This window comes from Podarcis bocagei, assembly GCF_964188305.1.
Source record: "Podarcis bocagei genome assembly, chromosome: 4".
Taxonomy (NCBI): Eukaryota; Metazoa; Chordata; class Lepidosauria; order Squamata; family Lacertidae; genus Podarcis; species Podarcis bocagei.
In genome coordinates, this window is record NC_138128.1 from 9,720,871 (window position 1) to 9,736,016 (window position 15,146).

At 48.4% G+C, this 15,146-nt stretch overlaps 1 long non-coding RNA gene across 1 annotated transcript; it reads right to left on the reverse strand.

Moving 5' to 3' along the window:
- Positions 1 to 651: 651 nt before the first annotated feature.
- LOC308585167 lies at positions 652 to 11,964 on the reverse strand. The gene is made up of 2 exons (XR_014007102.1): positions 11,703 to 11,964; positions 652 to 862 (listed from the first exon to the last, which is right to left on the reverse strand). It is a non-coding gene; the product is annotated as an uncharacterized lncRNA (long non-coding RNA).
- Between the last annotated feature and the right edge of the window lie 3,182 nt (positions 11,965 to 15,146).

Below are 15,146 nucleotides of genomic sequence, written 5' to 3' on the forward strand. Positions count from 1 at the left end.
TGCAAAATCACAGTGCCCAAAATGGCTGCCATGCTCTCGCAGGGGGAACTGGGATTTTTTTTTCAGGGCACTTGCAGGTATGGCCCAAAGTTGTCTTCCAGTCCAATCCTCATGATAGTTCTCCATACATTGCACACACATCACATCACCAGTGGGGAAAGCGAGACAATTTAGGTTTTTTATGATGAATGAAAGCCCCTGTCCTTGGCATTATATATCTGGTCAACTCTTTAATAACAGCACCATGAGCTGAAATAACAAGCACATAAAGGGAGATGGGCGCAGAAAAATGAATTCAAACAAAGATGACTACAAGGTACACATTGTTAGGGGGCTCTTTACAGCCCCCTGAATGCATTATTTCAACATGTGGAAGATGAACACATGCAGTGCAATTCTATACATGTACACTCAGAATTGCTTTGGCTCAGTTGTAGAGCATTTCTTTTTCATGCCAAAGGTCCCAGGTTCATTCCCCAGCAACTCCAAAGTAGAGCTGGGAATCTATAGGATTTTAGGCTCAGCCGAAGAAGTGAGCAAACACCAACAAAGACATTGGAAGCACATTCTGTGCTGATTTGCAGGTTAAGAAACTGAGAGCAAAACTGATGTTTGAGCAGCATGTTAAGAAAACCATGCATGATGCCTTGCTTATTGTTAGGGCCTTTTATTATCTCCTCAAACAGGCGGATAGATCAGTTGGAGAAGATGCCCAATCTCTACAGGTCCTGCACTGTGCTGCTAAGCAATTAACATTCATAAAATGCTATCGCTGGAATCAGTTTCCCAGAGAAGTTGAGGAAGAAAGACACGACTCCAGTGCCATCTTCTGGGCTCTTGCGGCTGTTGCTCTGTTCTTGTACTTTATTTGGATCATAAAAGAAAAGGTACAAACACTTAGGACAGTCCCATCTTTCAGGCACACAGACACACACAAAACAGACGTATCAAACAACAGCAAAAAGGGAAATGAGAAGAAAGAAATAAAAACTACCCAGCAGCACAACCCCCCCAAATGATAATAAAATGACTTTCAGATGAAATGTTATCCTATCATCAATAGCAATATCAACATCACGAAACAGGAGATTTACTCCTCCGCCGTTAGATTAACGCCATTCATCTTTTGCCACTCTTGACTTTCTTGGGGAATTCTCACATATGCATTTGACCTTTTAAAGCATTATTATTATTCTACAAAGGAAACCCCAGCGGTATCCAGTTTGATTCTTGCCTCAGAGCACAACTGAGAAATTTCAAGGGCTGTCTATTATTGAGTGTTTGCAGGGAAAGATCAGATAAGAGTTGTTCCCTGTGATCTCAAGCTGCCTCTGTGTCTCCTCAGGGCCCCGGTAAACATGCAAGAAGGATGCTGAACGCTGTCCTTTATTTTCTAATGAACACAGATATTTCATGCAGGTTTTTGGGGTGAGGAAAGGCTCTCTGACTACAGCACTGCAGCTAGGTCGTTTTAGACCCTGGCCTCAGTTGCAAAGCACACAATTAACATTTCTCTTCTACTTCAACGTTCCTTGGTATGTTAGAAAGAAAGAAAGAAAGAAAGAAAAAGAAAGAAAGAAAGAAAGAAAGAAAATGCAAAAAATAAAATAAATAAATACTCTGAGCACGTTCAGTTTTGCATTTGAAAGTCCATCAAATCACAGCACTATCACAGCTGCTTCTGCTGCCCTGATGTTGAACATATTTACTTGGGGATAAGCACTGTTTGTTGTAGAAAAAGATGGTTACAGCATTTAAAACCAAAAGTAATAAAATGAGCATGGGGAAACAAGCCCATGCCCAGCCCTGAAGAAGAAAGGAAGGATGCTGCAGTGATCAGCATCAGTTTCCTGCTGCCCCCATCATCCCTTGCTCTCTGGGTAGTCATTTGGGATGGGGCACTGCCTCTTTCTCCTGCTAGGTGGGACATCTGCACTGGGCATACCCAAGAATCAAGAAAGGCTGGTGAGAAGAGGCATCATCGTGGTCCTGGACCCCCGTAGCAGCATCGCAGGAATGCCAACAGAGCCCATCCAGGATTCCTGCTGGTGCACCCGAACCACGGGACCGCTGCCCTGCCCCACACCATCTCAGTGTTCCTGCTTCTGGGAGCCCAGGTCTCCTCCAACCAAGCTCTCTGACTCCAATTCTCTTTGGGAAATCATCATTCCTGATCCTAACCTCGTCCATGCAATTTTCAAGCTTTTGGATATTCTTTTTCTCCAAATATCATAAACTGCGAGGCATCTCCACCCTTCTCCTTTGAGCACAGAATTTGGGAGTTATTTTATGTGCGCAGGATGCAACGATGGCCCATTATATATCTGCAAACTGATCTCAAAGACAAGGTGAACTACGGCAGTGGCAGAAGGAGCAGCCTGGGGAATAAACCTCATCTAAATGGAAATGCGGAGCTGTTAAAAGGATATCTCGTGATGAGGTTGGGGTTGGGCTAAGTGGGTTTGGGGGGTCCCCTCCAACCAGAGTATGGATAATAGAATCATAGAGTTGGAAGGGACCGCAAGGATCATCTATCCCAACCTCCTGAAATGCAGGAATCTTTCCCCCAACGTGGGGCTTGAACCCATGAACCTGAGGTTAAGAGTCTCATGCTCTACCGACTGAGCTATCCACTACCCTGTGATTCTGGCTGCAAAAAGAGACTGCTAAAGAGGTCAAACATGTCTGGCTGTGTTATGGCCACATACAGGCAATATGTTGCCAAAGGAGCTAGTTCATAGAGATTCCTTCCAGAACAGGTCATGTGTTTCCCCACTGCTTGCTCCTCGCAGGAGGTGATGTCACAGAGGTCCATGGGATCTCTACACTATGGACAATATTTCACTAAATAACGGTGCAAGTAAAACAATTTCCATTTGCACAATGGGACTCTGTCGGTCAACCAGCTACAAATCCACAGTTACTTTATCCAGCCCACATGTTACCAGATTCTCCACAAGAAAATCATGGGAGATTTTGTCAAAAGCCTTACTGAAATCAAGATATACTATGTCCTCAGCATTCCCCTGATCCACCCAGCTTGTTACTCTGTTTTTAACTCTGTTACTCTTTTTGAGAAGACCATGCTGGGTCCTAGTAATCACAGCATCCTTTTCTAAATGCTCACAGACCAATTCAGAGGGTTGGACTTGAGTCTCATTGCCAAGGGCACATTGTTGTCAGCACAGGCACAAACAGATACACACATCCTGGGGGGGGGCACATGACTGCAAACACTGTCTTCTCTCTTGGGATAAGAACCGCACAAATGATGTACCCTACCCCATCCCTTTAAAAGTCGAACAGGAGACACGGGTCATGTGTTGAGACAAGGTCTTCACTTACTCCTGGTCATGTATCTTAGTCTCTGTCCCTGCACCTTTTGAACTGTGTGACCTGAACCTTGAGCTGAGGCCAACGTCACGCACTGAATTTTTAAATAAAACTTTGAGATTTTCTGAAATGAGGGTGAGTCTTTTGTCCAGGGGTGGGAGCCAGCACAGAGAAGCGTTGGGAGTGTTTTCACACAATGTGCATTACTTGTTTGGTTCCCCTGCACACACACACATCCCAAACTCCTATTCACGACGCTCCCATCTGCACATGTGCTGTCATCTATACTTGCAAAACGAATGCTTCAAACGTACACACCTCAACTTGATCGCGAAGTGAATGTGGCTTTCGTTTTTCAAATCGGATGGAAGCTGGATTGAGGGGAAACACATCAGGTAGTGGCGTTTCTCAAGAATAGATAGATTTGGATAGTGGGTGAAATCTTGAGTACGTGGCTTCATGCACCAGAGGTGGGAGTATCCTGGAGCCAGAGTAAGCAGTAATGTTACCCAGCTTAAGAGAATTCTGAAGGAGAGCAGGAGGAAACCAGGGCTGGCTCAAGGCCTTTTGCCACCTGAGGCAAAGATGGTGCTTCACTCTCCCCATGGCAGGCATGGAAGCTGACTGGACTGGCCGTTGACTCTTACGTCAGGGCAGTCAATGGAATAGTCTCCTTCACTACACCTGAGGGGAGCGGGTCAGTTCTAGAAGGGCAGACCAGGCTTCGTGGCACACACAGTCTGTCCTTCAGCTGAATGCTTTGGCCAGGGAGTTATGGAAAAACAGCTGCCTCTGCTGCTTACTCCCTAGCATTTGCCACCTGAGATGGCTGCCTCACTCTGCCTGATGAAAGGGCCGGCCTTGAGAAAATCATATCCCCAATAAACTAGCATCTGCTTTGCATGTAGAAAGGGCTGAAGAAGACTCTTGTTTGAAACCCCAGAGAGCTGCCACCAGTCAGCTAGATCAGGGGTCAGCAAACTTTTGCAGCAGGGGGCCAGTCCACTGTCCCTCAGACCTGGTCCACTGTCCCTTGTGGGGGGGGGGCGGACTATATTGGGGGGGGGGGGCAAATGAACAAATTCCTATGCCCCACAAATAACCCAAAGATGCATTTTAAATAAAAGCACACATTCTACTCATGTAAAAACACCAGGCAGGCCCCACAAGTAACCCAGAGATGCATTTTAAATAAAAGGGCACATTCTACTCATGTAAAAACACGCTGATTCCCAGACCGTCCGTGGGCTGGATTTAGAAGGCGATTAGGCTGAATCTGGCCCCTGGGCATTAGTTTGCCTACCCATGAGCTAGATGGACTAATGGCTTCATAAGACAGCTTCCTATGTCCTTATTCTTCGAAGAGCTTGGAAGGTAGAATGCGATGGGGGGGGGGTAAACAACCTTAAATTGGAAAGAGTGTTCTCATTTCGTGCCTTCTGTCGCTGAGCTTCTACCCCAGATAAAATCTCCTCTCTCTCTTTCTCTCTCTCTGCCATGGATTAGGTAGATACAGCAGCCATCGCTTCACCATCCAGCAGTTCTGAGAATTGTTTCTTCCTTGCTGAAGTGTATTAATAGCCGGCTCTTGAGCCTGGGATTAAAAGTGTGCTCCTAAAAGTGGATTCTCTGGTGGTTAATAAAACTCACTTCTCTTCTCTCTCTCTCCCTGCCTCCCTCTTTCCTTCTCTCTCTCTTTGCCGACAGAGTGCTTCTGAGGAAGATGACTCATTCTCAAAGCGGGGACCCAAATGACCAGAGACGCTGTGATGTATGGTCGCGCCGCTGAGAGAGAAATATGAACTCACCCTAAAGGACTGCATCTGCCATCTTTAGTGTAGCAAAACATTTTACGGGGATGGTTTGAAATGCACTGTGTGGATCGTGCATCTCCAAGGGACAGCTGCCATTTTTGCTGATGCTGTAATGTTATGTTATGGCATAGCATAGCATTATTTTCTTTTTTCTTGTGGGTGGGGGCTTGTTAAAGGATGGTGCATTTTGTAACACTCTGCAGAGGAAAGCCATGGTCTGGCTTGCGCGTAATGCTAAGCTGTGTTTCTGATTTTATTTTAATGTATTATACATTTGATGTTAGCCGCTCTGAGCCCAGCTTCGGCTGGGGAGGGCGGGATATAAATAAAAAATATTATTATTATTATTATTATTGTTGTTGTTGTTGTTGTTGTTGTTGTTATGTAGTGTAGTTTCACCCTGGGCCAACAGGGGGATACTGTATATAGTTTTCACTCAGGTCTGTAGATAGTTTTCACTCAGGTCCGCGGCAGTTAGTTTAGGCGGGAACTCTGAGCTGTTGTGGTTACAATGTTGACAGCCGGCTGCCTATAAATACAGGCCGGCTGAGCTGTTCGCAGTCAGTTCTATTCCAGCTTGTCTTAATAAAGAGCTACTTGAAGAAATCGCTGTGCCGGCTGCTATGTCAACCCACTACTTAATACTGGCGACGAGGATGGGATGGATGGACATCAGAGCACAGCCAGATGCGGCCAGCCTCTGAACTGAGCTGAATCACAGAGCGAAATCACTGAGCGAAATCACTGAGCGAAATCACTGGGCAGAACCAATTCAGAGCTGACTGTTCTGGCTAGAGCACTGTGTTCCATCCATCGCCCTTCACGCCGGCATCGGAATCATGGCTTCACTTGTGCCTCTACCGCCGTTTGCGCCAGCCTCTGAGTCATGGGACTCCTACCTCGCTCGGTTCGACTGCTACCTCCAAGCCAACGAGCTGACAGCAGTATCAGTGGATCGGAAGCGGGGCCTATTTCTCAGCCTCTGTGGGCCTGAGGTGTTTGAGACGGCCCGAGCATTGGTTGCGCCTGAAGCAGTCCAGGCAACACCATGGGACACGATCCAAGAGAAGCTCCGCAACCACTACGCACCAAAGCCGTCCAAGATTGCTGCCCGCCATGCGTTCTACCACCGGAACCAGGCAGAGGGGGAGTCAATCAACAACTACGCCACCGCCCTGCGACAGGCTGCAATGCACTGTGAGTTCCGAGACTTAGACGATGCCCTGATGGATCGAATCGTCTGCGGAGTCCGGGACATCCATCTGCAACGGCGTCTCCTAGCCAAGCCAGACCTCACGCTACAGAAAGCCATTGAGGAGGCTGTGGCCTCAGAAGCTGCTGAACGCTCCGCCCAGGAGATCCGCAAGTCCAGCAGCCCGCGTCTTGCTAGGGGGCCAGTTCCGGTGCATCATGAAGAGGCCAGCAGTGATGAGGCATCCTCCAGTGAAGACGATGACGTGCACCAGACAAAGCGGGAGCGCCGGAAGCTCCAACAGAAGTCCAAGGGCCAACCGGAATGTGCTGGCTGCGGAGGCGACCATTCCCGTGCCAAGTGTCGATTCAGAGACGCCATCTGTAGGAGGTGTTCCAGAAGGGGCCACATCGCTAAGGTCTGCCGATCGGCTCCGTCTGACACCCCCCCTTCATCGACTCGCAAGTTCAAGTCTTCACTCCAGTCTGCCAAGGAAAGTTGTTTCGCTCTCACCAACTGCCGCTGCCCGTCTGGAACCACGATTGGCCAAACCGACTCGTCTACGCGACGCAAGCTGAACGTCACGGTGCTCATTGAAGGAGCTCCATGTGACATGGAGATCGACACCGGGTCTGCCCTGTCCGTCGTGTCATGGAGCACCATCAAAAGACTGGTACCCAGAGTATCCAAAAGGCAACTCGACTCTCACCGCGTACACCTGAGAGACTACCAGGGAAACGACATTCCCGTGGTAGGCGTTGGCCGGTTCCGGATCGCCTTCAAGGATTTTTCGGGCCTGCTCCGGTTGGTGGTGGTCGAAGGTCAGCGGCCAAGCCTCCTAGGGCTAGACTGGTTTGATGCCCTCGGCCTGGAAGTCACCGGCATCAACTGCATCTCTAACGCAGAGACTGAGGGTCTGGTCAAAGACTTTGCCGAGGTTTTTGACGGCACCTTGGGACAATATACTGGTACGCCCATCTCCTTTAGCCTTGATCCACAAGTCGCCCCCATCAAGCTTAAGCCACGCCGGGTTCCCTTTGCTCTCAAGGCTAAGGTGGACGAACAACTGGACAAACTGATTGCCCAAGGAGTTTTGGAGCCCGTTGACCACGCAAAGTGGGAAACCCCCATCGTCATGCCTGTCAAGCCAGATGGGTCGGTGAGAATCTGCGCTGACTACAAGTGCACAATCAACAAGGCACTTCAGCAGCACGCTTATCCGGTTCCTGTTGTCCAACACCTGCTGCATTCCCTGGGTGAGGGTAAGGTCTTCGCTAAGCTGGACCTTGCCCAAGCCTATCAACAACTGCCAGTCGATGATGCCACTGCTGAAGCCCAGACGATCGTCACCCACCGGGGGGCATTCCGTTGCCGCCGGTTGCAGTTCGGGGTGAGTGTGGCTCCTGGCATCTTCCAAAGCCTTATGGAGCGTCTCCTGCAAGGGCTTCCGGGCGTGGTACCATATTTTGATGACGTCTTGGTGTCTGCAGAATCACACCAGCAGCTGTTCGAGCGCCTCCGTGCCGTGCTGACCAGGTTCCAGGAGGCCGGGCTCAAGGTAAAGAGGGAGAAGTGCCTGATTGCCGTTCCACAGGTAGAGTTCCTGGGCTATCTTATCGATGCCTCCGGCCTTCATCCAACCACATCCAAGATCCGCGCTATCCAGCAGGCCCCCACCCCGAAGGACAAAACGGAGTTGCAGGCATTCCTGGGGCTGCTGAACTTTTATAACATGTTCCTGCCCCACAAAGCCACAGTGGCTGAGCCTCTTCACCGACTCCTTAGCACTAAGACGCCTTGGGCCTGGGGTCATCGAGAGACGGCGGCCTTCAACGCGGTCAAGGCTCTCCTTTCTTCAGACAGTGTGCTGGTACAGTACAGTGAATCCAGACCGCTGGTCCTTGCCTGCGACGCCTCACCTTTTGGCATCGGTGCTGTCCTTAGTCACCGTTTTCCAGATGGAAGAGAAGCACCGCTCGCCTACTTTTCCAGGACACTATCTCCGACGGAACGGAATTACAGCCAGCTCGACAAGGAGGCATTGGCACTTGTGGCTGGAGTGAAGAGGTTCCATGAATACCTCTATGGCAGGACTTTTGACCTCATCACTGACCACAAGCCACTCCTGGGCCTCCTCACCGGTGATCGTCCGGCGAGGAGGCCCAGGAAGACGGACGTTTGTGGCGACGGCACATAGACCAGCTTAGGCACAGGGTTGGCGACTTAGACACTACCGAGGTGCCCCCAACTGCGCTCGCGGCTCCAGAAGAGACACGTACAGATGGCGAGGCCCCACCTACACCTCCCTCGCAAACTGCCAGCATGGAGCCGAACCAAGCCGTCTCAGAACAGACTCAGACCACTCCACTTGCGGAGGCTCCACCCACAGCAGCGGATCCAGGGGAGTTGGTTCCAACGCCACCTAGGGTCGCACCACAGCCTCAGCGAGAACTGTGTGGCCCTCCGGACTTGGCTACCAGTCCCCGGCGGTCTGGCAGAGTTTCCAAGCGCCCAACTCATTTAAAAGACTACGTTGTTGGACAGGTATCACTGTTGGTCTAAGTATGGGAAATGTAACCGATATGCTTTTGTGCCTAATTGAACCATTACGCGTAGTGCTGTATATAAGGAAACCATTACGATTGTAACTAACGCCTTATCTCGGTGGGGAGGGGTGTTATGTAGTGTAGTTTCACCCTGGGCCAACAGGGGGATACTGTATATAGTTTTCACTCAGGTCTGTAGATAGTTTTCACTCAGGTCCGCGGCAGTTAGTTTAGGCGGGAACTCTGAGCTGTTGTGGTTACAATGTTGACAGCCGGCTGCCTATAAATACAGGCCGGCTGAGCTGTTCGCAGTCAGTTCTATTCCAGCTTGTCTTAATAAAGAGCTACTTGAAGAAATCGCTGTGCCGGCTGCTATGTCAACCCACTACTTAATAATTATTATTATGGTTTGTTTTACAAACAAGTTAAGCAGGAGCCATCCCACAGATGACAAAAGAAACCATGGTTTGTTTCTTCAAAGTTTGTTTCAATTTTCAGCAGCTCTCGCCTTGTACCTTTGTAGATTGGCCAACCCCTGGAATAGGGTGCCCATGGTTAAGGAAGGGTTCACACGCAACACCAAGCCATAAACAAACCAAGATGTGTTAGCCAACAACAAACCATAGCTACAGATCATGGTTTGTTAGTATTAGAGAGGCCAGAGTTTAGCTGCTGGTCGGGGTTTAATAAACCAGGGCTAAGTTTTATGTGTAAACCAGGCCAATAGTTTGGATTTATACCTGTAAACATGGGAACTGCAAGAGGGCTTCTGAGCCTTCCTTTGTACCTTGCCCTTGAAAAGGATGAATTAGAGCTGCCAGAAAAGGAAGTGCCTGGCTTTACCAAATAAAGTAAGGAAGGGATTTACTGTTTGCCAAACAGCTGTTGAGCTGGATCACTGGTGATGGGTTGGTGGATGTTGTAAACCAGGGTTTCCCAAACTTGGGTCTCCGGCTGTTTTTTTGGGACTACAGTTCCCATCATCCCTAACCACTGGTCCTGCTAGCTAGGGAGGATGGGAGTTGTAGTCCAAAAACAGCTGGAGACCCAAGTTTGGGAAACCCTACCCTAAACTAAGAAGGCTGCTTTAATGCCCCAAAGAGAGGTATAGCTGGAGTAGGCTGGAAATAATTAGAGGGTGCTGTAAAGGTGATAAAATTGCTGCACAGAAAGCACTTCTGTGTAGGAAGAAAATGATGGTTATGATTATAATAGCTAGCATGTATATTACATTCATTCATTCATTCATTCATTCATTGCCCTTCGTCATAAGATCTCAGAGTAGTTCACAGAACATTGTAGAGTATTTAAAGTCCTTTGCATATATATCTTGGTATAATGCTGTTGTTTAGTCGTTTAGTCGTGTCCGACTCTTCGTGACCCCATGGACCAGAGCACGCCAGGCACTCCTGTCTTCCACTGTCTCCCGCAGTTTGGTCAAACTCATGCTGGTAGCTTTGAGAACACTATCCAACCATCTCGTCTTCTGTTGTCCCCTTCTCCTTGTGCCCTTCATCTTTCCCAACATCAGGGTCTTTTCCAGGGAGTCTTCTCTTCTCATGAGGTGGCCAAAGTCTTGGAGCCTCAGCTTCAGGATCTGTCCTTCCAGTGAGCACTCAGGGCTGATTTCCTTCAGAATGGATAGGTTTGATCTTCTTGCAGTCCATGGGACTCTCAAGAGTCTCCTCCAGTAAAGGACCTCTGGATGGTTAGGTCCAGTCAAAGGCAACTATGGGGTGCTCAGCTTGCTTTCAGGCTGAGGGAGCCGGCGTTTGTCCACAGACAACTTTCCACGTCATGTGGCCAGCATGACTAAACCACTTCTGGCGCAATGGAACACCGTGATGGAAGCCAGAGCACATGGAAACTGGGTTTACCTTCTTGCCACAGTGGTACCTATTTATCTACTTGCAGTGGTATGCTTTCAAACTCCTAAGTTGGCAGAAGCTGAGACAGAGCAACAGGAGCTCACCTCGTCGTAGGGATTCGAACTGCCGACCTTCCAATATACATTTTATAAAGCAAGTCTGTGTGAACAGAAGCAGGTTCCTTGAATGAGCCCCTGCCCATGGATGCCCATCAGCAGGTAAGAAATCTAATACACCATGTTTTTTTATTTATTTTTTAATTAAATCTGGAGCCAGCATTCAATTTACTGCCCAGTATTAAGCTATGAGCATCCCCCCTGCATGGCATAATACATATTAGGAAGACATGCAGGTCTGGGATAGCTCAGGTTGGTAGAGCATGAGACTCTTAATCTCAGGGTCATGTGTTCGAGCCCCACACTGGGCAAAAGATTCCTGCATTGCAGGGGGTTGGACTAGATGACTTTAGTAGTCCCTTCCAACTCCGCCTTCTATGGTGCTGCAAACTCGATGACTATTAATAACAAAGAAAAGCCCGAGTAAACCGCTCAAGCATACAATTCATAGAAGGAGAGCTTATTTGTGCGAGAGAAATGCGTGGAGATGGTTATCTGGGCCAGGGAGACAATGCAAAAGGGACGAAACGAGATGAGAATGGAACACAGGAAGAATATTGGTGCCTAAGCAGCTACCTATATCTGCAGGGGAAGGTTGCTATTTCCCCTGCCCTGCTTCTGTTTCCTGCATTCTCAAGCCCAAGGCAGGAGCTAAATTAATGTTAAGCAGTGGCAGTAAATGTCCCTCAATTCATCTCTGTGGCAAGAAGCCAAACGACCTTCCCTTTCAGAGTCGAGCTGCCCTCATTTTTTTCAAAAAACGGAAGATTATTCCATTTCCTCCTAATAGCCTCCCTGAATTGGAGGCTCGTAACACTTGGATATTACATTACCTTCTGCCCCAACACTTTTATTTTGTAGCCGATTATCATGGTAATAAGGCGATTCCATCTCTAATTGTGTCCTCTGTGTTTTGCCGGCAGTGGGGGGGGGGGGGGAGAGAGAGAGAGAGAGAGAGAGAGAGAGAGAGAGAGAGAGAGAGAGAGAGAGAGAGAGAGAGAGTCACTAGCCGTTCATTAGATGCCTCCACCACCGTGTGAACTGACCAGGGAGCTTAGCAGGCCTCAGTGCAGAATTCAGAAGCCACAGAGACACACATCCCTCATCATAATGAGCAGTTTAAAAGTGCAGGATGGGGGGGCACCAGCCAGCAGAGCTGGTCCTACCATTAGACGCAATAACCATTAGACGCAATGGGGTAGTGGATGGATCCAACGTGTTGTGAGTTGGGCGGGGGACACCCCTCTAAACCCTAGAAATTAATAAATGGTAGGATTTTGATTATTTGGAGTACTGAAAGGAAGATTGGAGGCTAGTGGAAAAATACAGGCTAAGCTTCCTTTCCAAGCCAAAACCTCACCTGGGATAAGTGATTGGGATCACCTGGGATTGGTGTTTTTTCTTCTTCTTTTTTCTATTCTGTTAAATGTTTTTTATTGTGTACTTTTATGTGTTTTGTTTTGTATTTTCCCATTTTTGTAGTTTTTTTTTGTTTTTGTATTTTATGTCTAAATTTTGAAGCTTTTGATTGTTTAATAAATATTATTTTTTTAAAAAAACCTCACCTGGGATAGAGGCATTAGCATGTCAAAAGGTGTTGATGGCCCATTTGAGAGGAATTCTTGGGCCTGGGCAGACAGAAGGTTACCAGGGTAACGGTGTGAGGCAGGGATGCCAACTTGAATAAAATATTTGGTGGGGCAGGTAAGCTCTAGCCCACATAATCGATTACACAATGTGGCACGCACCCACCATTTGAATGGCAATGGCCATTAATTTGCAGGGGGTGGCCCCCTCAAATGTTTCATGGGGGGGGGATGAAGGGCCCTAGGGCCCTAGGAGTTGGCTTCGATGGTGTGAGGTGATATGGAAAGAGAAACATGTAAGCGAGTAAACTTGAAGATGAACCGGATACCACTCAAAGTTCAACCGCAAAATGAACTTATTTCACATTATGTCACTTACGGGACCTACTTTCAATTGTAGTTCAGAGATTCTTGAACTAATTCTGTGAACTTTGTTAAACCAAACTAGTTTGTTCCAAATACCAGTCATGGAGAGTAGTCAGCCTTATTTTCTATGAATGCCTCTACAGTCGTACCTCGGGTTACAGACGCTTCAGGTTGTGGGGTTTTTTTGGGTTACGGACCCGCCGAAACCCGGAAGTACAGGAACAGGTTAATTCCAGGTTTCGGCGGTCGCACATGCGCAGAAGTGCTAAATTGTGCTTTGTGCATGCGCAGAAGCGCCGAATCGCAACCCACGCGTGTTCAGACGCAGCACTGCGGGTTGCAAACGCTGCGGGTTGCGAACGTGCCTCCCGCATGGATCACGTTCACAACCTGAGCGTCCACTGTAATCCAATTTAAAGACATCTGGTTTGTTGGCCATCATGGCCTCCTTTGGGAGCAAGTTCCATCATTTCACTATGTGCCGTGTGAAGACATTGTTTGCTTTTGCCTGTCCTGAATTTTTCAGCTAGCTAGGAACGAACCACCTGAGACATAGCTGAAGGAGCAGTCGTGTTGTGAGAAGAGAAACTTACCAAATAAGCCCAAAACGTTAACGAATGTTGCCCACTGGAGGGGCAGAAGATGCTGGAAGCGCCGCAAATAAAATGGAGAGATGAAGTGGCCATTCTGAAGGGGAGCGCTAGTCTCGATTGCTACACAGGCGCTTTGCCACGTTTCTGTTTCTTCACCTCTTTAACCTCTCGTTCTGCATCATCCATCTGTGCCAGACGAAAAGTAGAAGTTGAAAAGCGTTAATGCAGACGCTGGGTTCTTTTCTCGGCAACAGCCGCATGGCATCCACTGGATGAAGAGTTGCAGATCTTGGATTGTAAAGTGATGGATGCCTATGAGCCTGAGAATCTAATGAAAGTCTCGGGTCTCGTTTGTTTAAAAAATATCCAGTTGGGGAAAGCGGCTCTTCGAAGGAGGGGAAAGCAGAGGAGCTCCTTTGCAAGATGGAAGGGATTGCCAAAGCAGATCAGGCTGCCTTTCCATCTCCTTCAAGGCCTTCTCCTGGGATATTTTCATCTTCCTCGCAGCCCCTTGATGATGCCACCCACCAGGAGGCGAACGTGATTTCTGTATGTACAGGAATGCAGAAATGAACCTACTTAATTTGCACTTTTCAAAACAACGTGGAAACCCAAACACTGCTTGTTCTGCTCCCGTCCAAGAACAATGACAGGTGCACTTTCTTGCAAGTAAAGAAGCCAAGCTTTCGTCTAGCAGACTGACGGTGCAAATTCAGCAACAGGAGGCAAACATAAATTAGTTCAGGTGCCCTTGGGCACTAGCAATGAGGCTACGATAAAAACCAGCTTAGGAAAGGTTCTCCAGTGTGGTGTAGTGGTTAAGAGCGGTAGTCTCGTAATCTGGGGAACCGGGTTCACTTCCCTGCTCCTCCACATGCAGCTGCTGGGTGACCTTGGGCTAGTCACACTTCTCTGAAGTCTCTCAGCCCCACTCACCTCACAGAGCGTTTGTTGTGGGGGAGGAAGGGAAAGGAGAATGTTAGCCGCTTTGAGACTCCTTAAAGAGAGTGAAAGGCGGGATATCAAATCCAAACTCCTCCTCCTCCTCCTCTTCTTCTTCTTCTTCTTCTTCTTCTTCTTCTTCTCCTCCTCCTCCTCCTCCTCCTCTTCCTTCTCCAGGGTTCTCCGAATGCAGTTCAGGGCCAAGGCCAGGGGTCAGGATTCCATGATCAGGAGCTGTGATCTGGGACTGCATGGGAGCATGAAGTTGCTCCAACAACTGGCCGCACCTACCCACCACGCTTTTGAACAGAGGGAAAGTTTAGCTCAGGGGTCAGCAACCTTTTTCAGCCATGGGCCGGTCCACCATCCCTTAGACCATCTGGTGGGCCAGACTATATTTGGGGGGGGGTGAACAAATTACTATGCCCCACAATAACCCAGAGATGCATTTTAAATAAAAGGGCACATTCTACTCATGTAAAAACATGCTGATTCCCAGACTGTCCGCAGGCCGGATTGAGAAGGCGATTGGGCCGCATCTGGCCCACAGGCCTTAGGTTGCCTACCCCTGATCTAGCTACTCATTAGAATGCCTGTCTAGTCAATAACTTCTGGCCTGCCCAGATCCTTCTTGGGGTTTGGGTCTGATCTTGACTCTTGATGTGCCACCATTCCCTCAGAGACAAGGCCTGACTTTCCCTGCTCCCCTGATAACATGGAACAAAATCAAGGTATAATTTGAGTTTTGTCTGTCATACTTCAGGCCTTGTACATAGCAGGGAGACATTCA